The sequence below is a fragment of the Hypanus sabinus genome, chromosome 8, assembly GCF_030144855.1.
Source record: "Hypanus sabinus isolate sHypSab1 chromosome 8, sHypSab1.hap1, whole genome shotgun sequence".
Taxonomy (NCBI): Eukaryota; Metazoa; Chordata; class Chondrichthyes; order Myliobatiformes; family Dasyatidae; genus Hypanus; species Hypanus sabinus.
This window is the reverse complement of record NC_082713.1, coordinates 60,097,800-60,124,598: the sequence shown is the minus strand read 5'-3', so window position 1 is coordinate 60,124,598 and position 26,799 is coordinate 60,097,800.

The following is a 26,799-nucleotide window of genomic DNA, read 5'->3' as shown; positions in this document are numbered from 1 at the left end:
AGTTCAGGATTCATTTATTATTTGTAAGGGCAGTTTCAAAATCTGTTAATTGTAGAGACTCGGAAATCCAATAGAAAGGCTAAAATATATAAAAAACAAAATGTCATCATATATGTACTTTAATTGAATTTCTGGCAGGCATTCACAGTGGATCAAAGATACACTATGGAATCAATGAAAACTGCATACAAACAAAGAATGACAAACAACCAATGTGCTAACAAAAGAATCTGTGCAGATACAAATAGTAATGATAATAATATTAATAACAATAATAATACCACAATACTAAACAGCACTAGAATATTCTGAAAGCTCCAAGCAACTGAGAAAAAGAGTATGGTGGTTATGCCTAGACGTCAGGTTTTCCCGGCTTAAGCTGAGAAAATAATAATAATAATAATAATAATAATAATAATAATAATAATCATCATCATCATCATCAGTTTTCAAAGGTACACTTAACATCAGAGAAATGTATACAGTATACATCCCGAAATGCTTTCTCTTCGCAACCATCCACTAAAACAGAGGGATGTCCCCAAAGAATAAATGACAGTTTAATGTTAGAACTCCAAAGATCCCGCAGGCTTCCCTCCCTTTCCGGGCATAAGTGGCAGCAAGCAACAATCCCACCTCCCCCCACTGGCACCTGCCACCGCAAAGCAACAGCAAAGACACAGACTTGCAGTACTCCAGAGACTACATCATTCACCTGGCATTCGACATATCACAGGCGCTCTCTCTCCTGAATAAGGGAGAAGGAAATGTCTCCATTTCACAGCAAGAGGGGAGACATTACAACCAACTCGCTTGGTTGTGATGTTAAAAGTCTGTTGCGTTGCTTTTTCCGAGCTCCGTGCCCAAAGAGCTCGGGTCTTTGGGCATACAGCCATAGACCTTCCAACTCCTCTGACAATACAATGATCTGCTGCCTTGACACCGACCTTTGATCTGCTTGTCTCCAGAGCCACGGGATCTCAGCCCTCCGAAGGTGAGCTGAACTCTTAGGCTGAGCTCTTGATGCGCCGAACAATGGCGAGTCGTAAAACCCCAAGAGCGGGTCCCATTCTCACAAAGAACCATAGTGAGCATGTAAATCCAGGTCAGGGTCTTCAAAAGAACCCTGAAATGGAAAAATAGAGATATTAAAGATGGAAAATAGAGCTGTTTCCGAAGATGCAAACAAAGGAGTCACTGTTAGGCACCATTAACCCTCCTAAACTCAGCCTTTTCTGCCTTCCAATAATGATAATTACTATGGCAATTGCTAAAGAAATACAAGGTCCATACAAGTTAGGATCAATCTCACAGAAGTGTAATATATGGATCTATTTCTTTTAGCGCAACGACTCCCCTTAGTACTACTTATTGAGTGATAAATTACCCAGGCACACTGTGATGATTTTCATTGTCTTGCTGCAAAGTGAATATACCAGTTAACCTCACCCTCACGTGCGTGCTTTTATTTAATTGATATGTAGTTGTACAGGCACAACAAACTTGCGATGAGTATAAGCCTAAATGTCAGAGAGTTTCAACAACTGCACCGACAGTTACAAGGCAAGAGAATTTGGAGGAAGGGTGAGAGATGGCGAGAGGGAAGAGTGAATTAGCATGGAGAAGGCCATCATGAACGCTAACAAAGGGATGCATAAGTAAAAGTGCACGGTACGCAGTGAGAGATGCACAACTAGGAAAGTTAAAGTGAAAATAATGTTACGATGGCCTTAGTCAGGAAAGCTAACAAACTTAATAGTGCTAATGAGGTCTGGGAAGCATATATCAAGAGGGCTGAGCTGTACTTTAATGCGCATGATGTGGATGAGGAAAAGAAAGCTTCCACACTCCTCAGCTTAATAGGTGCTAAAACGTACAGACTCTTCCACAACCTAGTAACCCCAGAATGGCCAGCAAGCAAGGTGTTAGGTGAAATTGTTGCAATTTTACAAAATGACTTGAACCCTAAACTTCTGGTAATAGCTGAAAGATTTACATTTCAGAAAATGAAAGCATTTCTGAATACATTGCCTATACTGTGACTTTGGAAATGGACTTTCTGATGCATTAAGGGACAGGCTTGTACTTGACATGTATAGTCAAAGCACTCAAAAGGTGCTATTGGTAGAAAGAGACCTAACCTTAGAATGGGCATTGACATTTCAAAATTGTTAGAGACTGCAGCAAAGGATGTGTCAGAACTACAGGAAAAGAGTTTAGAATGTGAAGTGCACAAAATATCCCTGAACTGTGCAAAAAGCCAAAAATGTCATTGATGTGACAAATCCTCCTTTTTGCTAATAACTGTTGGTTCAAAGAAAAAATGTGCAGAAAGTGTCACAGACAAGGTCACATAGAATGTATAAGTCAGACAAAAGGGACACCAAAGAGAAAAAAAACACTCAATGAAAATTTTCAAACACAACAGTAACCATATGCAAAAAGTGTGAAACAATCAGACAACACAAAGTCTCACTAAGGTGTGCTGTTATGCCTAGAACAGTGTAACAATACTGCAGCAGATTGAAAAATCATATGGATCACAACAGGACTGTCTTGCGTAAAACTGAAAATGAAGCTGTATACGAGGTCAGCTTTGTCTATAATTTCAGAGGCTGACTACAACAGATTGTTTTCTATGGTATCTTTAGATAGACCTTGGTGATGCTTAAGACCTACATAGGCAAAATGGTGTCTGAAAAAGGCAAACTGAAAGTGAATGTAACGTACGAAGGTCAAACACAGTAGTTACAGTTTTGTGTGATGAAAAGTGGGGGGCCAGCACTTTTCGGATGTGAATGGTTAAGAGAAATCCAACTAGACTGGCACACAATCGAAGCTCTTAACGTGTCATCAACAGGCAACTGCAGCTCAAATGGTAACACTAACCAGAGGCTATCATAGCTGCTTAATGCTACTGAGAAGATGTAAACTCAAAGGCATGAAGGCCAGAATTGAACTGGATGAAGGGCATCCAGTGCCTATGTCTGAAAGTGGATGGTGAACTTCAGAGCTTGGAATTCTTTCCTAGGTTGAATGGAACAACTAGGCCACTCCCATTGTCCCAGTGAGCAAGAAGGGGAAGGTCAGAGCTGTCTGCATATGTGGGGACTTCCAAGTGAGTATCAGCCCTGTGCTGTGTACTGTGCGGTATCCCCCGCAATGAATAGAAGACATTTTTTGCATCTTCAGCAGGTTGGGAGAAGTTTTCAAACACTGACTTGTCACAAGCCTATCTGCAAATAGAGATGGAGGAGTCAAGCAGGAAGTTCCTCACAAGCAACACTCACAAAGGACTGTTCCAGTACAATCATTTCATCTTTGGCATTGTATCAGCTCCAGTAATTTAACAAACGGCAATGGACCAACTGCTCCAAGATATCCCACCCAGGAGCACAATCTTACCTTGATGACATTATTGTGACATGCAAAAATAATGAAAAGCCCCTCCAGAACTTTATAAAGTACTTACCAGGCTGAGTGAGTATGGTTTGCACACAAAATGTGATAAATGTGAGTTTTTCAAGAATGAAATTTCATATTGTGGACATGTCATTGACATAAGTCTCAAGAGATGATTGAAGCAATGCTCTAGTCATCTAAACTGGAAAATGTGTAATAACTCAGGTAATAGTTGGCCCTTGTAAACTACTACCACCAGTTTCTTCCAAACATAATGACAGTCCTGCACCTATTGAATACACTGTTACAGACAGCAGCAAAATGGGAACAGTCAGAAAGATATGATAGAGCATTCAGGGAGACAAAGTGGCTAATAACATCAGATGATCTGCTCACCCATTATGACCCATCTCTGCCTATCAGACTGGCATGCGATACATCCCCTTATGGCATTAGTGCCATTTTGTCACATACTATGAAAGATGGATCTGAACAATAGATTGCGTTTCAAGTCAGCTCCTCATCACCCTGCAAGGAATGGGTTAGCTGAAAGGTATGTTCAAGCCTTCAAGAAGTCCATTAAAGCTATGGACAAGGAGGAATTTATTGACAGCACAAGATGGACAACTTCCTTTTAGTGTCTTGGAACTCTGTTCATGCAACGATAAATCAAACACCTGCAGAGCTGTTCATGAGCAGGAATCTGAGATCTTGCATGGACCTCCTGAAACCAGATCTATGGAGGGAAGTGCAGAATAAAAAGTTTGACCAGTTGCCAAGTAAATTAGCAAGGAGGTTGGACAGGAAGTCCTAGTGCATGATTACCGAGAAGAAAACTTGACATCCAGTAGGATAGCTACAAGAACCATGTCCCTGATGTACATAGTGGATGTTAGAGATGATACAAGGATATATCATGTGGACCAAATACTAAATGCTGAGGAAAAGAAGACACCTAAGTCAATTTCTTCCAACAAGTCAGACACATTACAGCTACTGGACTTAATTCTCAGTAATGATCATGTCCCCAACAGCAACGTGACACCTGAAACAGAGATAGTTGTCTTTGACAAAAAATCTGCCAAATCTGATGCCACCCCATAGCTGTAGAGGTGCTATTTTGAAAGTAACAGAGTGCCATCCGAAATACTGAATCTTTAGTATTGTGAAGTTAGTTATGGACTGTTATTGTGAAAGCATGTTTATTTGAATATGTTATCTTACAGGGAAATTGAATATTCTGTACATATGCAGCCTTATGTTACAGTAATCTAAAGGGGAAGGAAGTGTAATGTATGGATCTATTTCTTTTAGTGCAACAACTCCCCTCAGCACTATGAATTGACTGATAACTTACTCATGAACATTGATCTGTTGTTCATTCTTTCTCTGCAAAGTGAATATATCAGTTAACCTCACCACCATATGCGTGCTTTTATTTAATTGATATGTACTTACACAGACATAAGATGAAGCCTTGTAGAGTTTATGGATATACTAAAACAAAAATCTGGTACACACAGAACCAGATTGAATAGATACACAAAATACACCAGATGTAGAAAACTGAATTATCAGTTGAGAAGCAATGAAAAAGGTTTATACAGGCCATTGAAAATAAATTTGCTGCACCAAAATGTCACCAACGCTAGCATAGAATTACCAACTAACATAGAGATAATAAACTTATGGTCTGATATCTGGTCAAACACGGTGATGCACAATCAAGAAACAAGCTGGATTCGGGAGGAAAAAGAACACATGCGCGCGCGCGCACACACACACACACACACACACACAATTGAATACATGCAAACATCTGAAATTACAATGCATATGCTGAAAGAGGTTATAAAAAATACTCACAACTGGTAAAATACTGCCAGTGATATTATTCATAATTATTGGTATAAAAAATGTGCTTGCCCATACCTATTAATGCATATCAACAATTTTCATAAAAATACTGAAAAAGCGCCTGAATTTTTGGCCGAAGTTAAAACATACCTTTTACCTAAAAGAAAAATCATCAAAGACACATCAAAATATCATCTCCTATTACTTGTTTACAAACAATATATAAAATTGTAATATTATGCATCTCACAACTAACCACCAGTCACTTAGATAACCAGATAACTTAGATAAGTATATATACTTACAGAGAGCAGAAAGGATGCCATAAGGGTATGAAAAGATGTAAAGAACAACTGATGATAGATTTCTAAATCAAGCCCAGCAGGAAAGCAGAAATATTTCATGTTGCTATATTGACCACCAAAAGGCTTTCAGACCATAAGACCTAGGAGAAGAATTAGGCCACTCAGCCCATCTAGTTTCTCTGCCATTCCATCATGGCCGATACCAAATCCCACTCAACCCCATACACCTGACTTTTCTTTGTATCCTTTGATGCCCTGACCAATCAGGAAACTATTAACTTCCACTTTAAATATAACTACGAACTTGACCTGCACCACAGTCTGTGGCAGAGCATTCCACAGATTCACTACTCTCTGGCTAAAAAATTCCTCCTCACCTCTGATCTATAATGTTGAGGCTGTGCCTTCTCGATCTGCAAACTCCACCATAGGAAACATTCTCTACACATCCATCCTATCAGGCCCTTTAAACATTTGGTAGGTTTCAATGGTTGGTTTCCAAGGTTGGCATAGTTGGAGGTGGTAATGAGGATAAGCTCTCACTACCTATAAAGTGCTTCCATATGGATTGCATCTCAAATAGCCTCTGTCAACCAAGTCCAGCTCCCGACCTTCACGTGGCAGAACTGTTCCTACCAATGGGAGAAGGGGCAAAGGTGGGTCTCTGGTGTCTCAAAACCAAATGTTTCGGGCAGGTTCGGGCAGTTGGGCTCATTAGTCCTGGTCGACTGCCCACCTAGGAGAAGGAAAACTCTGATTTTAAAACCTCTGCTGCTTTGCGGCCACACCCAATTATAGAAAAGGCTATGGGAGTAAACCATGAGAAGAAATCCGGCACCAGAGTCTCGTAGGCAGTCAATAGGGAGGACTTCATCAGTCTATTGTCTGGCATCTCCTGCAGCTGCAGAGGCCACTATGTGTAATGATCTTCGTGCCAGTCGATCCTGACCTCTAAGGATGAGAGAGTGGGACTGTCTCCGTACTAAGGCTTTTTCACTATAACATCTCTCACACACAGGTCCTTGTGTTGTGCATCTTCATCTTCTTTCTCTCTTCGAAGTCCTACGGTGATGGGAGAGCAGCGAACCAACAAGTGGATGTGAGTTGCAGTTGCAAACCTGCATGTAGGTGGCCCTAGGACAGATGGTCATTCTCCTCTGAACCCAGGGCAGTAGGGGAGTCCAGCAGCGTCCAGGGTGACTGAGCAGCCCTTTTTAGGACAGCGCTGTCCACCCTGTAGTCAGGGAGGGGCCTAGAAAAGGTGGTCTAAATATCGCCTGCCCTAGATCATCCTGCCAATTATCTGCAACCGTTTTTGCGCTTCGGACTTCAGCCTCAGAAGTCATATGCGTGCCCACAGACGTTAACTGCACAACACGTTCGTCTTCCTCTGACTTCGAGAGACTACTACTAGGTTTCGAGAAACTACTACTAGTTTCTACTACTAGATCTCACCCGTCCCTGAAAAGGACCCAATGGTCAATAAATCTGAATCCCTGACCTCTGCTCCAATTCTTCAGCCACATATTTATTTGCCACCTTATGCTATTCCTATCCTCACAGTCGCGTGGCACAGGCTGCAGTCCCAAGATGACTACGCTTGAGGACCTGCTTCTTGGCTTCCTACCTAACTGCCTGAATTCTCTTTTCAGGACTTCAACCCTTTTTCTATTGTGACTCTTGTCTGCTCACCTCCGTTTTCAAGGTATTGTGGAAGCGTTCACAAGCATCGTGGTCCTTGACACCTGAGAGGCAAACTGCCATCTGTGTTTCTTTTTCGCTTCCACAGAATAACCTATCTGTTCCCCTAACTATGGAGTCCACTATCACTGCTGCCATCCTCTTCAGTCGCCACCCTTTCTGAGCTACTGGCCCAGACTGAGTGCCAGCTTTGCCAGAGGCATAGTCACTATTGCTTACCCCCAACAGTAATCAAAATAGAGTACTTATTGTTAAGGAGGATGGCCACAGATCTCCACTATCTGATATTCTCCCTTCCCTCTACTGACGGTCACCAATTTATCCGGCTCCTGTCACCTTGGGGTGACTACCTCCCTGTAGCTTCTGTCTATTACCTCTTAACTTTCCCTAACAAGCCAAAGGTCGTCGAGCTGCAGCTCCAGTTCCTTAACATGGTCTCTAAGAGCTGGATCGTGATGCACTTGGTGCAGATGGAATCATGGAACCTGGTAGACTCCTGGAAATCCCATATATGACACCTAGAACAGAACACTGGCCCGGCAGGCATACCCATTATTCACTCGAGTTAAATAAGAATTAAAAGATGAACTAAGGAATTAACTTACCTACTTAGCTTGCCTACGCCCATTCTTGCCGAAGCCCTGTTGAGCCAAAGCCTTATCTCTTTGACCTAGACCACTCGAATCACAGTCGCTGCTACAATGACCACTCTGTGAGATGTTACCCGTCTTTTATGGAGACTGAGTATTTAAAGATCTTCACTGAACTTGCATGGGAAAACTTCCACTACATCTGTTCTGTTCTCCAATCATAGACCCCTTTTGAAAAAACTTCCTGCTTTTTAAAGCTGTTTGTCAGACTTGCGTGGAAATGCATCTATTGCGTCTATGCCATACTCCAATCAAAGACTCTAGTTGAAAAAACTTTCTGCTTCTTAAAGCTCTTTATCAGTCTTGCATGGCAACACTCCTACTGCGTCTGCGCCGTATCTCAATCAAAGACTTCCTTTGAAGAACTTTTAAAGCTCTTCACCAGACTTGCATGGGAACTCTTCTACTACTCCAATCAAAGATTGGACTCTTTTGGTACTAGACTCTGTCCCATTCTCATGGTTAATAAAATTTTTAATATACATAAACTACACCTAATCCTTGTGAATGCCTTCAACACCTGATGAAGCATTGGCATACTATGATCACCCTATCTATCAACAACCAAAAAGAATGAACAACCACTGTTATCAAAATAAACCAAGGCATTTTCCAAGGAGACTCCCTAAGTCCACCATGGTCCTGTCAAGCTTCAAACCGCACTCTAGTTTGCTGAATCAGATGAAAATTAGTTATCAAATTCAAATCAACAAAATGAGCTATACTTCAATACACCTTCTGTACACGAATGATTTGAAATTATATACTTCATCATCAATAACATCAAAACAATCAATTCAATTAGTAGAACTATCCTTGAAAGATATTAACATGAACTTTGGACTGGATAAATACAGTATATTAAATATAAAGAAAGCTGCAACGGAGCTATAGAATACAAAGTAGAGCAGCAGGATACAATACAACATATTAGTATCTGGGATATCTGCCAACAATAAAAATATAACAAATGGCAATAAACACATTCACTATAATTCTATTGACACACTCCTTTGGCATAATATCTCGGTCTTACAAATAAAAATAAGAACTGAAATAGCAAATTTCAGAAAACATTATGTACTTTGGAGTGTGCATAGATTAACACTGCCTCGGACAGAAGGGGAAAGGGGAATAGCATACATTAAAAATCTACACAACAGTCAGATAAAACTTCTGAGGATATATTTTCATCAACAAAAATAGATTCCACATTCCACGCTAGCATATGAAATTCTGATGAGAAGAATACACCACTAAACTTAAATGAGAGCACAACCCAGTAAAATGAAGGCATTATCACTATTGAAGAAAAAGTTAACCAATGGAAGTCCATGATCCTCCATGGAAGACACCCCCAAAATCTGAACAATAAAGGTGTTGACAAGGATGTGTCTAACGCCTGGCTCAGATTTGGAGACCTCTTCCCAGAAACAGAAGGCAATACAGGACCAAGTGGTTAACACAAAACTTATCAAAAATACATAATAAATGACAAACAAAATTTACACGGGCACAATCAAGTAATAAACACCATTCATCAAAATCTTGCTTTAAGATACAAACTCATTAAAAAAATCATTCCTTACTATAAATATAAGCCTGATCAAGTGTTACGGTTAGAATACAACAAATTGTATTATGACCAATCTGTTACTACAGATAGAACAATCCATATTAACCATCTGGATATAATAATACAGGATAACCATCAAGAATGAGTTATTTAATATATATAGCCATTCCAAACACACATAACTTGCAGAAATCAATAAGTGAAAAATACCCCCAGTTTGCTGAATTAAAAGAGGAAATTAAAAGACTTTGGAACATGAACAAGGTATACATTGTCCTGACAGTAATAACTACATCTGGTATCATCCCAAAGGCACTACACAGAAGCATTAAACAATTAAGGCTACACTGCAATATCTATGTAAACCTTCAGAAAACCTCAATACTAAACACCACTAGAATAGTTGGACAGTTCCTAGAAATTAAGAAATGAGTGTGCTTGGCTATGCCTACCTCAGGTTTTACCAGCTTGAGCTGAGAAGAAATAAATAAATAACAATAACAATAATAATAATAAGAAGAAGAAAGTAAGTAAATGAATAAATAAATACTAAGAACATGAGTTGCAGAGTCCATAGACTGGGGAATCCATTCAGAATTGAGATATGTGATGTTATTCTCATGTGCAGACAAAAAGATGTTTCCGATATTCTGAATTTTTTGTGATTATTTGACTGTACATAGGTCTCCTGCCGTTTTTCAGTATTTTCTTTCCTGTGGTCAATTGGTGAGTGGGTGATCTGTTTATGTTTTGAGTGTAAGAGAAAGGGTTGTGGTCTTGATGCTACTGTTACTGCTCTTTTCTGTGAGTGAGGTGAAAGGGCGTTGTTATTGTTGTTGTATTTTTCTTGGGGGGAGAGCGTGGGGGATTTTGGGTTCTACTAGTTTTCTTTTCTTTTTTATGTGGGGATAGTTGATGTCTTTTCTTTCTGTAAAGTCCCATTGCCTTTCATGGCTATCTGGAAAAGACAAATATCAGAGTTGTGTTGTACAGCTCTAATTTGATAACAAAATTAACCTGTGAGACTTTGAACCTTTTTGGATCAGGAGCCTGATGTTTGTTCCTAAACCTAGTGGCATGAGACCTAAAGCTCCTGTACCTCCTGTCCAATGGCAACAGCAAAAAGAGAGCACGGCATTGAAGGTGTGGGTCCTTGATGATGGATATTGTTTTCTTGTGGCAGTGTTCCTTATAGAAGTGCTCAATAGTAGTGAGCACTTGGTGATTGGGCTGTATCCTCTGATTTTTGTAGTTTTTCGATTCTTGTAATTGGTGTTTCCTTACCAGGCTCTGATGCAACTAATCAGGATATTCTCCACTGTACAGCTATGGAAGTTTGTTAAAATTTTAAATAATATGCTTATTCTGAAAAATGACCAAGAAAGTAGAGCAGGAAGGTAGAAAGTAGATTTTGGATAATTGGATGAAGAGACTTGGGTTTTCTTTAAGAGATAGAGGCTCAAGCTGAGTGCATGATGCTAGGGTGTTAAAGGTTCATGGAATATAAAACAGAATTCTACTTCATAAGCTTCTTTTGTAGGAATATTAAGTTTTCTTCAACTTAAGCTAAAGCTTCTGACTTTTATCAAGTTGTAATCTGCATTGAAGTCTTTGACAGATGGTCCAAAGGGGCCTTAAATATATTAAAATGTGATGTTCCATGTGTAAAGCTATAAATATCAAGAAGTGACAGTTGGAATAGACAAACCATAGTAAACAACAGTTTCTTTGCTTTTCTGAGTAAGTGACATCAATAAAAAATAGGGTTACAATTTTACACTAGGTTGAGTGATTTTGCTCTCCTATCACACAGTATTTTCCTAGTCTTTTAAGCCTGTGATTTTTATTCTTTCTCTTGACTATGTTAACAGCCTAAATTGTATTTCAATCACATGATATAGATAAACCATTAGGCACTAAGACAATATATGATCAACTGTTTAAATTATATTCAGTATACTTAAGCAGAGCAAATTTGTAATGTTACTAAATACAGATCTGCAATCTATGAAAGAGTTAACAGTTTCTCCCCCAGCACATTTGGTGCATCGGAAGGCAACCTTACTGTTTCTTTAGCATTTGTTTGTTTGGTTTACCAGTTGCTAGCTTGATGCTCAGCCAAGCAGGGGTGGAACTTGTGCAAGGAGCCAACCAGATTCGATCCTCGGACTTCTTGCTCTGAAATTGGGGTGCAGATGCCACTACAGCATTGGCACAGACAATCTATGAAAGAACAGAATGAAAAATCTTGTTCATTGTTAACATATAATGTGTCCAAAAGGCTGATTCTCTTGATACCCATGTTGCATTACTATAATAGGTGGAACAAAGTAAATATTTCATATTTTATCTTGATTTGAATGCAAGCTCTCAAAGTGCAAAAATAGATTTCAATTTGGTGCTATCAATATTGGAATTCATTCAGTTCATTACCTGAAAAATAAATTATTTCATGCCTTCATTTTAAAAGCGTAACTAAATTATTTTTAACCATGTTGAAAGCTCCAGTTCAAAGTTAATGTTTTTAATACACCCATAATTATCATTAAAATGTTCAGGACTCTCACAAGAAACAATGACATGTATTACTCATTTAGTCTGCAAATGCACTCTTCACACAACTGTCACTTTCGTTTAATTTATAACTCAATATGAGGGCACTTAATAATTTATGGTACTGAAAAGCAGACGGTGTAAAGTTGTAAAGGTCACATATTGCATCATGGTTTAATTGTACGCATTATCATAACTTGTCTACCATTGTTCTGCAATGACTCACTCTGAAGAGCTGCCTAGCTATTTTGTTTTAGAATTGGCATTAGAGGCTAATATTTTCACATACTTCTCTTTGGAATACGTGTATTATATTCAAATAAACACTTCTACAGACATGTTTCTCATTTCCTGAATCCTAGTACAAGAAGACAGCTCAATTCACATTACCCTTAAGGATGTGCACAGCAAGATAATATTTATTTTTTATAACTCTGTTGTGCATTAGAACAGCTGTCTAAAGAATATTGTAACAAGTAATGCAGTAACTAACTGAAAGCACAAAAACTCAAAATGTGTGTGCACGTGCACACACACACACACACACACACACACACACACTCACACACACACACACACACACACACACACACACACTCACACACACACACACACACACACACACACACACACACACTCACACACACACACACACACACACACACACACACACACGCACACACGCACACAATCAAATCCTTAGGAAGAGGTGACATAGAACCTGAAGATGTGGCAACATTCTGGGTAGAGTTAAGAAGCTGCAAGGGTAGAAAGACCCTCATGGGAGTTAGGTACAGGACTTTGAAGAGTAGCCGGAATGAGGGCTACAAATTACAACAGGAAATAGAAAAGGCTTGACAAAAAGGAAATGTTATAATAACTGTGGGGGAGTTCAATATGCAGGTAGATTGGGAAGATCAGGTTCGTGTGTGAGCTAATTAGAACAACTCCTGGTTGAGCACATGATGGGATTGGCTATTCTAGACTGGGTGTTGTACAATAGATGAGAATTGATTAGAGAGCTTGAGGTAAAGAAACCATGAGGAAAAAGTGGTCAAAATTTGATCGAATTCACTCTACCATTGGGGAAGGAGAAGCTAAAGTCGAATGTATCAGTATTAGAGTTGATTTAAAGTGAATTACAGAGCCATGAGAGAGGCGCTGACCAATTTTTTTTAGAATAAGATACCAGCAGGGATAATAGCAAAGCAGCAATTGCTGGAGTATCTGGGAAGAGGCCGTATAGATACCTCACAAAGAAGATAAAGTATTCATAAGGCAGGATGATATAGATGTGGCTGACAACTGAAGTGAAAGCCAAGATAAAAGTTATATAATATAGTAAAAATTAATGGGAAATTAGATGTTATGGTCCAGTCCGGAGCCCACATTCCAGGTCTTGATCCGGTCCATGGACTCCAGGTCTTGTAGCCCTCCCTCCTTTCACCCTTAAGCCCTATCGGCTGACAGGTGTATATAAGGAGCTCTGGGACTGAGTCTAGTTGGGACTTGTTCTGTCTTGTCTGGCTATCCTGTTTTGAAGTACCCACTGTTAATCATCTAGTTCTGTAAGTCTGTTCTTGTAGTCACCCTGGACTGAGCTCCCTTCTGATCCCTTGCCTCTGTTGGGTAAGCATGCTGGACTGCTGTTGCCTGGTGGGGGTACTCTGACTGTTTCCTATCCCTCTCTTCTGACACGTTGTGCCCTGCAACCTGCCCAGGTGCTCTGTGTATTGCCCAGGCCCCTGTGTTCCTACCTCAGAGGTGGCCCTGCCCAGGAGCTATGTGGCCTGCCCTGAGAACTCTGACAGTTCCCTACCCCTTGCTTCTGATGGGTTGTGCCCTGCATCCTGCCCAGGCCCCTGTGTTCCTGCCTGGGAGACTGAGCCCTGCCCAGGAGTTATATGGCCTGCCCAGGGGGCTATCCTCCAAACATTCCTTGTCCCATCCTTTAGCCTAGCCAGGGTCCTGCCTTTGCCATGAACTCTCTGAACCCCAGGATCACTTTTGCATGCCATGGTCTCCCCATCATGTTCTATACTTTAGTTGTTCCTGTCCTGCCCCTAGTACTTCAGTGCCTGTGTCCTGCATTTGGATCCAGTCTCAACGTCCCCTTGTGTTATTAGAGCAAAAATTAGAGGAATGTTTGAGAATTGGGAAGCTTTTAAAAGCAAACAGAAGGCAACTAAAAATGTCATAAAGAAGGAAAAGATGTATTATGAAGGTAAGCTAGCCAATAATATTGAAGAGGACACCAAATGTTTCTTCAGTTGTATCACGAGGAAACAAGATGAAAGAGTAGATTTCAGATGAGTGGAAAATGAAGCTGGGTGGGTAGTAATGGGGACAAGGAAACAGTGAATGAATTGACAAAGTATTTTGTATCAGTCTTCACTGTGGGAGACACTAGCTGTATGTCATAAGTTCAAGAGTGTTGGGAGCAGATGTGAGAAAAATTGCCATTACTAGGGAGAGGGTGCTTGGGAAAATGAAAGGTCTGAAGTTAGATAAGTCATCTGGATCAAATGTTCTGTACCCCATGATTCTGAAAGAGGAGACTGAAGAAATTGTGGACACATTATTAATGATCTGATAAGAATCAATAGATTCTGATGTGGTCCTGGAAGAATGGAAAATTTCAAATATCACTCCTCTTCAATAAGGGAGGGAGGCAGGAGAAAAGAAATTATAGGCAAGTTAGCCTAACTTTAGTGGTTGGAAAGACATTGGAGTCGATTGTTAAGGATGTGGTTTTGGGATACATAGAGGCATATGATAAAATAGGCTGAACAACCTATTTTTCCTTTCAGGGAAAATCTTGTCTTTCAGATCTATTAGAATTCTTAGAAGAACAAGGCAGATAGACAAGGGAGAATGACTAGATGTTGTGCACTTTGATTTTCATAAAACATTTGACAAAATGCCACACATGAGGCTTCTTAATGAGTTAAGATCCCATGGTATTACAGGAAAGATATTGGCATGGATAGAGCATTGGCTGATTGGTGGGTGGAAAAGTATGGGAATAAATAGAGCTTTTTTTTCTGTTTTGCTGCAGTGTCCAGTGGTGCTCCGTAGGGGTCTCTGTTGAGACCACTCCTTCTAATGTTATGTCAATAATTTGGTTGATAGAAATGATGGCTTTGTGGCTAAGTTTGTGGATGATATGAAGATTGGTGGAAGGGCAGGTAGTGTTGAGGAAGCAGAGAAGCTGCAGAAGGACTTAAACAGATTAGGAGAATGGGCAAAGAAACAGCAAAGGGAATATAGTGTTTGGAAGGATGATTATGCACTTCGGTAGAAGAAATAAAAGCAAACTATTTTCTAAATGGGGAGTAAAATCTGAGGTGCAAAGGGACTCGCAAGTTGTTATACAGGATTCCATAAAGGTTAAGTTGCAGGTTGAAACAATGGTGAGAAAGGCAAATGCAATGTTGGCAATCATTTCAAGTGGACTAGAATATAAAAGCAAGGATGTGATACTGAGCCTTTCTAAAACACTGATGAGGCCTCGCTTGGAGCATTGTGAACAATTTTGGGCCTCTTGTCTAAGAAACGATGTGCTGACATTGGACAGTTCAAAGGAGGTTCACAAAAGCAATTCTGGGATTGGATGTCTTATCAAATTAGGAGCATTTGGTAGATCTAGCACTGTACTCACTGGAATTTAGAAAATGAGGAGGATCTCTTTGATACCTATCAGATGTTAAATGGCCTTGATAGAGTGGATGTGGAGAAGACTTTTCCTATGGTGGGGCATCTAAGACCAGAAGATGCAGTCTCAAAATAGAGGAATGTCCATTCAGAACAGAGATGAGATGGAATTTCTTTAGCCAAAGAGTAGTGAATCTGTTGAATTTGTTGCCACAGGCAGCTGTGAAGGCCAAGTCATTGGGTACAATTAAGGCAGAGATTGATAGATCCTTGATTAGTCCAGGCATGAAAGGCTATTGGGTGAATGCAGGAGACTGAGGCTGAAAGGGAAATGGAGGAACAGACTCTATAGGCTAAATGTTCTAATTCTGCTCCTAAAGCTAATGTTGTCCTGGTCTTATGGTCAAAAACGCTATTAAAATTCAGCAAGTCAGACGGCATCCAGCCTCTATGGAAATAAATAAACAGTCGATGTTTCAGGCTGAGACATTTCATCAGGACTGGTAAGGAAGGGGGAAGAAATCAGAATAAAAAGGTGGGTAGGGGAGAGGAAGACAAGCTAGAAGGTGATGGGTGAAGCCAGGAGTGTTGGGGAGGGAGGATGAAGTAAGAAGCTGGGAGGTGACAAATGGGGAAAGAGCAAAAAGGCTGGAGAAGAAAGAATTTGATAGAAGAAGAGAGTGGAATGGGCCATAGGAGAAAGTAAAGGAGGAGATTATTGTCAGCAAATGGGGAAAAGCAAAGAGACCAAGATGGGGAATTGAAGAAGAGGGAAGGGGGAGGGGAAAATAACTGCAAGTTGGGGAAAATCAATGTTCATGCCATCAGGTTGGATACTAATTGGAAGGAATATGAGTTGTTGCTGCTTTAAGTTGGTCATTATAAATTGTCCTGTGATTAGGTTAGGGTCAGGTTTGTTAGAAGTTGCTGAGTAATGAAAGGCCAGAAGGGCTTATTAATGCTGCATCTTTAAATAAATAAATAAATTGACAAGCAACACGAGATTGGTAGAAGTTTGGAGCGTAGAAGGTTGAGGGGGGATTTGATCGAGGTATTTAAAATTTTGAGAGGGATAGATAGAGTTGACGTGAATAGGCTGTTTCCATTGAGAGTAGGGGAGATTCAAACGAGAGGACATGATTTGAGAGTTAGGGGGCAGAAGTTTAAGGGAAACACGAGGGGATATTTCATTACTCAGAGAGTGATAGCTGTGTGGAATGAGCTTCCTGTAGAAGTAGTAGAGGCCAGTTCAGTTGTGTCATTTAAGGTAAAATTGGATAGGTATATGGACAGGAAAGGAGTGGAGGGTTATGGGCTGAGTGCGGGTAGGTGGGACTGGGTGAGATTAAGAGTTCGGCACGGACTAGGAGGGCCGAGATGGCCTGTTTCCGTGCTGTGATTGTTAAATGGTTATATGGTTATTGGTCTCATCTACGGCAGGAGACATATGCCGTATGGGCCGACATATTGGAATGCAAGTGATGATAAGAATTGAAATGGTTGGCCACTGGAAAATCCTGCTTTTTGCAGATGAAGCTAAGGTGGTCAACAAAGAGGTCTCACAATCTATGTCAGGTCTTATCAATGTAAAGGAGGCTGCACCAGGAGCATCAGATATAGTAGATAACCTCAGAAGGTTCACATGCAAAGTGTTGCCTCATCTGGGAGGACTGTCTGGGGCCTGAAATGGTGGTGAGAGATGAGATGAATGGACAGGTGTAGCAGATCTGCCACTTGCAGGCATAAGTAACAAGTGGGAGCTTAGAAGGGAGGGATGAATGGACAAGGGAATCTCAGAGAGAGTCATCTCTTTGGAAGGGGGAGAGGTAAAGATGTATTTGGTTGTAGGGTCCCATTGAAGATGGTGGAAGTTGTGGAGAATGATGTGTTGGATGCTAATGTTCAGGGGGTGGAAAGTGAGGATAAGAGGAACTCTACCCCTGTAAAGGCAGTGGAAAAATGGCGTGTGTATGGATGTCCAATAAGCAGAGGAGATGCAGGTGAGGTTAGAATCAATGGTGGAGGAAGGGAAATACTGTTCTTTGAAGGAGGACATCTCTGATGTCCTGGAAAGGAAAGCCTCAACTTCAGAAAAGATACAATAGAGACAAAGTAAAGGGAATGCATCTTTACAGGAGACAGGGTGGGAAGAGGTATATTCAGGATAACTGTGGGAATGTTGATAGATATTGGTGGACAGTTTGTCTCCAGTGATGGAGACAGATTGAGAAAGTGGAGGGAGGTGTCAAAAATGGACCACATGAATTTAAGGGCAGGGTGGAAGTTGTAGGCAAAATTGATGGAAAAAAAGGCATGGGTGCATGAAGCAGCACCAATGCAATTGTCAAAGTAACTCCGAGTTGGGGATCATTACCAGGGAAGACCTGGAACATGGACTGTTCCACGTAACCAACAAAAAGTCAGACATAGCTGGGGCATATGCAGATGCCAATGTCATCAACTTGAGCTTGGAGAAACTGGGAGGAACCAAAAGAGATATTGTTGAGGGTGATGGTTCAGGGGAACTGGTCCTGTCTGTTGGGAAGGAAGAAGCAGACACATCTAAAGTCTTCTTAATGAGGGATATTAGTGTATGGGGTCTGGTCATCCATGGGAAAATCGAGATGATCTAGGCCAGGGAATACTAAGTTGTTAAGGAGATTAAAAGCATGTGAAGTGCTGCAGCTGCAGGTGAGAATGGATGGAAGCAGGGTACGAAATGGAATGAAGGTACATGGACATGTGCCCAGTGAAGAAGCAGCAGTCAGAAACAATGGGCCTCCCCAGGGAGTTAGGTATTTGCAGCTCAGAATGAGCAGTGCAGTGCAAGGGAACTATGGGGTTGGTGGCAGTGGATGGGAGACATCCAGAGTTGATGAGGAAGGTGATGGGGTTGCAGACAATTTCCTGATGGTCCTGCATAGGGTCCTTTTCAAGAGGTAAGTGAGAGGATGGGTCTGAGGGTTTCTGCCTGGCCTTAGCAAGGTAGAAGTCAGTCCTGACTTTTTTGTGGGTCTGATGGTGACTTTGGGATTGGTGTGGAGGACAGTATGATCAGAAGTTCTAAGCTTCTAAGAGGAGAGAGGCTGCTGCAGTTGAACAGTTGATGTCTCATTGGCAAATGGAGATGAAAAGATCCACAGCAGGCAGTCCAAGAAGAGAAGCAGGGCTGGAGACAAAATGTGTGGGCCGAGGATTTTTCACTAACGAAGAGGGCTCAGAGAAGGAGGCAGTGGAAGAACTTAGCAGCATCATGGCTGGCATGGAACTCACTGAGGTGCTCATGAAGGGGGACAAAGATGAGGCTCTTGCCGTGGACAGAACATTCTACGGCAGAGGGTAAGGTCAGAAGGAAAGGTGAAGACACAGTAGGGACTAGAGCTGGGATCAGAGGAGAGAAGAGAGTTGGTGACGTTAGAGGAGAAGGAAGGGTTCAGGTGTTCAACAAAAATAGGGTGAAAGGAAAATGAAAGTTCTGAGGACCCAAGAGGTGACATGGGATACTGAGAGACCTGGGGTTGGAGAGTAGTGGTGGTGAAGTGGAACCCAAGGACCCAGCACCAATGGGATATGTCTCAGCCTGGAGGTGGACATGGCTGAGTTTGGAGCTGGAAGCCACACAATTAGCAGTCTGAAGGCATTAGGGTTCATTGGAATCATAATTGGCAATGGTAGGTTCCATGATCTGGAGCCATCCAGAGTTGTTGGAGCTGGAGGTATCATGAATAACATTAATTTGGAGTACAGGGAATAGAAAAAGAGCATCATGACATGGTGTGCTTACAACAATCTTTTCTCCAATGTTAGCAAAATAACAGCTGGTCATTGATCTGTGTCTATGTGTTGGGTGGAGGGTGTGGAGCAGCTCACATACTTGAGAGTTTCAAGTTTCTCAGTAAACATTTCCAATTCCCTATCCAGGTCTAATCATGATGAGTCCATGACTAAGAAAGTTCCTCAGCATCTCTGCTTTCTCAGGTGGCCAAAGCAATTTGGCATGTTCTCTTTGATCCTCACTAATGTTTATTAATGTGCCATGGAAAGCATCCTATTTCATGTTAGGCCAACTGTTCTGCCCATGGCCAGAAGAAACTGCAGAGTTATGGACACAGCCTAGCACATCACAGAAAACTGCCTCCCCTCCACGGACTTTATTCTTCTCATTAATTCAGTAAAGCAGACAGCATAATCAAAGACCCCACCCACCCCAAATATGCTCTCTTCTCTCAACCCATTGTGCAGAAGATACAAAAGCCTGAAAGCATGTACCACCATGCTCAAGGGTGGCTTCTATCTCGCTGTTACAGGACTATTGAACAGTTTCCTAATATGATAAGATAGATTCTTGATCTCATAATCTACCTTGTTAAGACCTTGTACTTTATTGTTTGTTTTCTCTGTATCTACTGCATAGCACTGTTATTTTACCATCTAAGCATTGTTGCAATGAATTGATCTGTATGAATGGTACACAAGATAAGCTTTTCACTGTATCTCAGTACATATGACAGTGATATTCTATTCCCTAAGTTACTACCTTACACAATAGAAACATGCAGGTATTTCTCTGGGGAGAATAGTTTTCAGTGTCATAGCTGAGTGTGAGGTTCCAGGATATCTTATCTCCTTTTGAACCACATTGCCCAGTCATCCTTCCAGGATGAAATCAGATCTGCTGACTTGAAAGAAAAGAGTCAGCTACTTTTAATACATAGTGAATCTGACATTATAAGATCAAAGGAATGCACATGAGCATTAAGAGTATTTGACACCTCCAAAGACTATTACCAATAAATATTAGACTATAATATTATTCTAGACCAGATGTTCCCAACTTTTTTATGCCTTGGACCAATACCATTACGTAAAGGGTCCGTGAATACTAGGTTGGGAACTCCTGCTCCAGACAGCAATAATCAATAGATGGTAAAAATAATTATTTGCCTGAAGGAGGATCCCTTTGTGCTACTAGCTAATTTTAAGAGGGGCTTAAGTCCATAACATGAGATTTCATGGTCATGATGAAGTTTATGTGATGAAACTTATACACTGAATCTTAGAAAATTTCATTATCAAAATTGATGTAAAATGTGCAATGTTCTGCTTTTCTAACATATCACTTTTAAAATGCCTCTAGATTGGACCAAGTGGGAGTGTTATGTGTGATGACGGTCCTAATGATAATTTTACACATTATTTCTTGTATATTATGAATGTTAATGAGCATTAGCTTTAATTTCCCTGATTGTTCGCATCTTCAATCATGTTATTTTTTGTGCATTTGTTTTATTGAGATGACAAGAAAGGGAGGAAAAGTTGCTAAATATATCAGCAATAGCATGCCAGATAAAAAATTACAGGTGTAATGGTACTGATGTGTAGGACAGGGAGTATTGAAATGTATTTTTATAGTATAAAAAATTCCAATGTCAAAGATGACAGCTAAGATAAATCAATAGGCTCCAGAAGTAAACTACTAACACTTAACACATCACCAACTATAGATTTAATCTCATCCATTGAAATTGATGAAGGGGAATTAATCTATTTGCTTAAACATGCTGCAAAATTTTTTCCATCCCTAAGTAAAAATGTACTACTGGGAACAAAGTGCAATTTTAAAAAATATTTTGGTGAAATACTGTATGGCTTGGAGGTAGGGGCAGGATGAATGTGGAGATGTCATTAATTTGGATTGCTTCATCTCTATACACATAGCATATTGTGTGTACTCATTATGATAAAGTAGTTGTATTTTCAGGAGCATTTGTAATAGCAAAATGTCTTGCCAATGTTGCAACAGCCTAAATACTTTTTGTTATATTTGTGGTGAGTATATGTTTAAATTTCAAAAGCAGAGCATGACTCCTCTTATGTAGAAAGCCCGTGAGCTCTATTTTGGGTGTAAGATTGGTGACCATGACAAAGCCTGGGCTCCTCACACTTGTTTCACAACATGCACTCTTGATTTTCGAGCTTGCTCAGAGGTACTCGGAAGTCAATGTTGTTCACTGTCCCAATGATATGTGAGAGCAGAATGATCATGTGACACACAGGTACTTCTGTCTGAGTAGTGTGTCTGGTTTCTCTGCAAAGAGCAAGAAATCCATTGAACACCCCAAACTTCCTTCAGCCCTGAGACCTGCACGACAATAGTCTTCCGGTACCAAAACCAGCAGAGACCTGGAGTCCAGCTGAGGCAAAAAGAGTCAGGAATGGAAAATGACACTGATATTGAAACAGATTTTGAACACCTTATGTCAAGTGAGCCTCATCTGATAACTCAATCTGAATTAAATGACCTGGTCAGAGACTTGGTCATTTGAATATACTGTTGACTATACTTTTGCCCAGTCAAAGGCAAAAGTAGAATTACTGAGTTCAAGACTGCAAGGTGGAATATGCTGGCACCAGGCACAAATTTCCTTGAAGTATTTCAATATTTGAGGCAGTTGTTTCCCAGAACAACTGAAGACAACATGCATCAAGCATACAAAACCAAGAAGTACAACATGTCACTAATGATTCTCTCTGCATTTCCATTTGGACACTTTTCCCTGCAAATCTTGGCACTATCAGAGAGGAGTACAGTAAAAGGTTTCACCAGGACGTTACAGTCTTGGAGAATCAGTATCAGGGCAACTGGAATCCATCAGTGTTGGCTGATAGTTGTTGGAAACATAAGCAAGAAGCCTCAGACATGCAGCTACAAATGAAAATAATCAACAAAACATTTTTAGCTTAGTTGAACTATCACAATGCGTCAGCGCCATTATGCAATTAAACACATTATAATTCAATAACATTTAATTTCTTATTTCTCCAAATTTCTATGTGATATAAGTAGTATGAACTTGTATTTGTGTTCAGATTCAAGTGGTCCATCATAATCACATAGAATATCTGAGGAAACATTACTTTCAAAACATTTGTAGTTCAGTGTTTGTTGTTCAGATTCTCATCCAAGAATGGAATTAAATACTTGCATGCATCTTAGTCTGTAAAAACAGAAGGTCATTTTTTAAGTTACTTGTGGAATGTCTTAATCCAAGTATATTAAATACATGGATTGTATTAGGAAAATATCTGAAGACAAATTATATTAATTGGTTCACTGGCAGCTTTAAACACTATGACAGAGTCTCTAATACAGTTCTTTAAGTTCCTTCAGTTTCTAAATAGTGAGGCTGAGCTAATTCCCATGCAGTCCTACATTGACAGCTTTGATTATGGTAACATTTAAGATTACAAATGCACTGCTAAAAGAGATTCAGCCCACTAAAGCAATTGGTCCAAAAATCTTCCAAAAACCAGACAAGAATTTCTTAGCTTTCTTGCAAAATCTGTTTTCAAGAAAATGCATCAAAATTGGATTGAGCTTTGCCAGGTTTTTTTGTACTTTAGGTAATCAAGTTTCAATGAAAAAACAAAGTAATTGAAAAATAGGAACACTGAGTGGGCTGCACAGAATTTAGAAACAAGTGTGTTGACAATGGATCCAATGTGTGTCTGGCATGCTGATGCATAGAGTTTTCTATAGTAGCATCCAAGCAGAAGGCAACACTTTCCCTCCCCGGTGCTGAAAGGCGACTTGGCTGGTCGCTGTCTTCATTCAGGCTTGGAGATAATGTGCTAAAATACTTCCTTCTGCTTTGTAAATTTTCTATGATTCTCTAAAACAAAGAACAGTGAATTTTAGAAGTTTAAAAATTGCCTAATTCCAAAGTTTTAGGAAACTAGATAAAAGTGTCTTTTGAAATATCATGGGATAAAAACTCATGCATCACCACTTGTGTGATTTGCGTAGCATTATTTATCACAGGTTTCAATAATTCTCTCCTCTTCTGATATTTCACAAATTGAGTTTGCAAGTCAATGGATCAAAATTGTGCATCTGCTGTTACAGGTGCATGTGAATAGATTTCTTTACCATGTTAAAGCAATGTTAAAGCAAATGTTTATTCTCAAAAGTAAAGAACCTCTCAGTTGGAGATAACTACATAGATATGAATAGCTTGTTCTGAAAAAAAAATGAAAGTTTTGGATTCAAAACTTGGAGAGTGGTGCAAAAATGGGTGAAAATGAATCAAACATATCCACTTTTATCTGCTGTTCCCTAATTTTAAAACAATCTTATTGCTCTTAATTTCCTGTCTTGTGTTATTGTCTAAATTTAATTTCTTCATCAAACATTTGCTCATTAATCTTCCTGCTGCAAAAGAAACTTCTCTTGGTAAAATACAATAATATGCCTTCAAAATTTGTTGCTAGTCAAACAGCACTATACACACTATTTATTAGTATTAGTGTCATGTGTTTTGCCTTTGAATTTCAACAAGCATTTCTCAGCAACAAGTATACTTTGCATACTGTGGGGGGTGGGGGTGGGGGTGGGTATGGAGGGTGACTCTTCAGGGCACAACAACAGCAGCCAGGTTAGTGGCGCTGTGGCTGGTTCTGAGGCTCAGCAGGGTAGGGTTAAATCAGACAAAGCAGAAGTGATAGTTATGGGGTCAGACAGGAGATACTGAGGCCGCAAAAGAGACTCCAGGGTGGTCTGTTGCTTCCTGGGTGCTAGGGTCCAGGATTTATCGGAGCAGCTACTGTATATTCTCGAGGGGGAAGGGGAACAGCCAGAGGTTGTAGTGCATATTTGCTCCAATTACATAGGCAGAAAAGGGGAAAAGGTCTTATGTAAAGAGAATAGAACTAGGAAAGAGGCTGAAGAGAAGGACCACTAAGATAATAATCTCCAGATTACACCCAGTCTCACGTACTGGTCCAGCTAAAAACAGGATTATAACACAGATGAATGAGTGGCTGAGGAGGTGATGCAGGTTTTAAGTTCTTGAATGATTGGAATCTTTTCTAGGGAAGATGTAATCTGTACAAGAGGGATGGGTTGTACCTGAACTGGAGGGGACTGTCATGACTGGGAGGTTTGCTAATGCTGTTCAGGAGGATATAACGTAGTTTTGTAGTGGGCTGGAAATCATAGGACCAGATCAGTAAGTGAACGATTGGGTGGTGTTACGAACCCCGTAACTGGGTGTCTTACCAGCAAAGATAGAAGTGTCCGTTGGAGTCTGGTGATACTATTTTCAACAGTATTTATTAGTAAAAATACACAAAAATAATATCAATGCAAATATACAGATAATATACGTCATCAATACTAAACCTAAAAGTGCAGGTATAATAATAATCAATAAGAAATAAGCTCTATCATTGTCTAGGGGATAATGAATTGTCAGATGGAAATGTAAAGTTCAGTTCAGTTCATGCAGGCTGTTGTAGTTGTTGGTCGTTGTGTTGCAATTGTTGGAGAGAGAGAGAACAGTAACAGCTATTGACTTGCCAACTTTCCTTTACGATTTTGATCCATCGATGCGTGGTTGTTGTGGCCATTCATGTATGACCCCTTCGTCCTTTAACTAGACCGTTCTTCTGTGGTGGGGTCATCACCCAGGCAAGGGTGGACACACACACAAGCCCCCCACCGGTCTCGCTACAAAAACACTGAGTTAAAATTTATTGACTCTTCGTTCAGTCTCCGATCTCCCAACCTGTCTCGTATGGGGGTTCTGATGCTCACTAACATTTCTCCTGGTGCATCTGAGGGGTGTTCCGCAGACCGTTATCCCCACTCATGTGGTCTCAGGTGTCAATCAGGTTGAGATGATGTAACCCATCAAACCAGCCCATTCTGGTTGCCCCCTGAGGGGTTTCAATGAATAGAACAGTACCAAGTAAACAATCCTTCTCCAAAAGACAATAGCAGTAAATCAATGGTTTTTTGTCAGTAGGAGACATTCCACTTTGTGTATCTCTGAGCTGTCTCTCTCTCATGACTTTCATAACTCTTAACTTTCATGAGCTGTTATCAATAACAACTGCCCTGGCAGAGTCCCTTTTGTCTCTTACTTCCTTGATAACAGCATCGAAATAGTAGTGATTTGCGATTCTCCAAAGGAGAGGGGCCTTGGCGACTCTGCACCCTTCTGCCCATCAGAATTGTTCATCCTTCGTAACAGTGGCAACATAGATGTTAAGGGAAGTATTGAAAGACAGAATCAAGTAACATCTATGGCAGTCGGATAGTTTGAAATGTGTGTATTTTAATGCTAGGAGTATTGTGGGAAACGGTGATGAACTTAGAACATGGATCAGTACAGGAAACTATGACATTCCATGTACCAAAGCTACAATGATACTGAGATTTGATTGAGAGAGGGGAAGGAATGAGTGATTAATTAATCTGGTTTTTCAAAGTTTCCAAAAAGATAAAGAAGGAAGTAAAAGTGGGGGATGTTGCACTACTAATCAAGGACATTATCACAACTTCGCTCAGGGGATACATAATGGATGGGTCAGACACTGAGCCCAGCTGGGAAGAACTCAGGAATAGGAAGGATGCAATCACATTAAAGATCCTGCCCACCCCACCCCCCCATAACCATTGGGATATTGAAGAACAGATACAATATGCAAACAGAGTAAGGAAATGTGAACAAGTTATGGAATTGCTGTCAAGGGGAATTTCACCTTTTCTACTATAAACTGGCACCTTCTTAGTGCAAAGGGTTTAGATGGGGCAGAATTTGTTCAGTGTATCCTGGAGGGTTTCATAAATCAATATGTGGACGTTCCAATTAGAGGAGGGTCTGTACTGTACCTGGTACTGGGTAATGAGCCTGGCCAGGTGATTGACCTTTCAATGGGTGAGCAGTTAGGGAACAGTGAGCAAAACTCCTGAAATTTCAGGATTGCAAAAGAGATGATAGGTATAATCCTTGTAGGAGAGCATTAAATTGGAGTAGGACAAATCATAAGGGCATTGGACAGGAAATAAGAAAAGTACATTGGGAACCAGTCAATCCTGGCAAATCCACATTAGATGTGTGGAGGCTATTTAAAGATCAGTTACATAGTGTACAGGAAAGGAGTGCACCTGTTAGCAGGAAGGACAAGAAAGGAAAGATGAGAGAACCTGGAACATCCAGAGAGGTGATGAATTCAGTCGTGAAGAAGTAACAAAATTGTGTAAAGGATAAAACAGGAGACATTTATAAAGAAGCCAGTAAAGAACTAAAAATGTTAA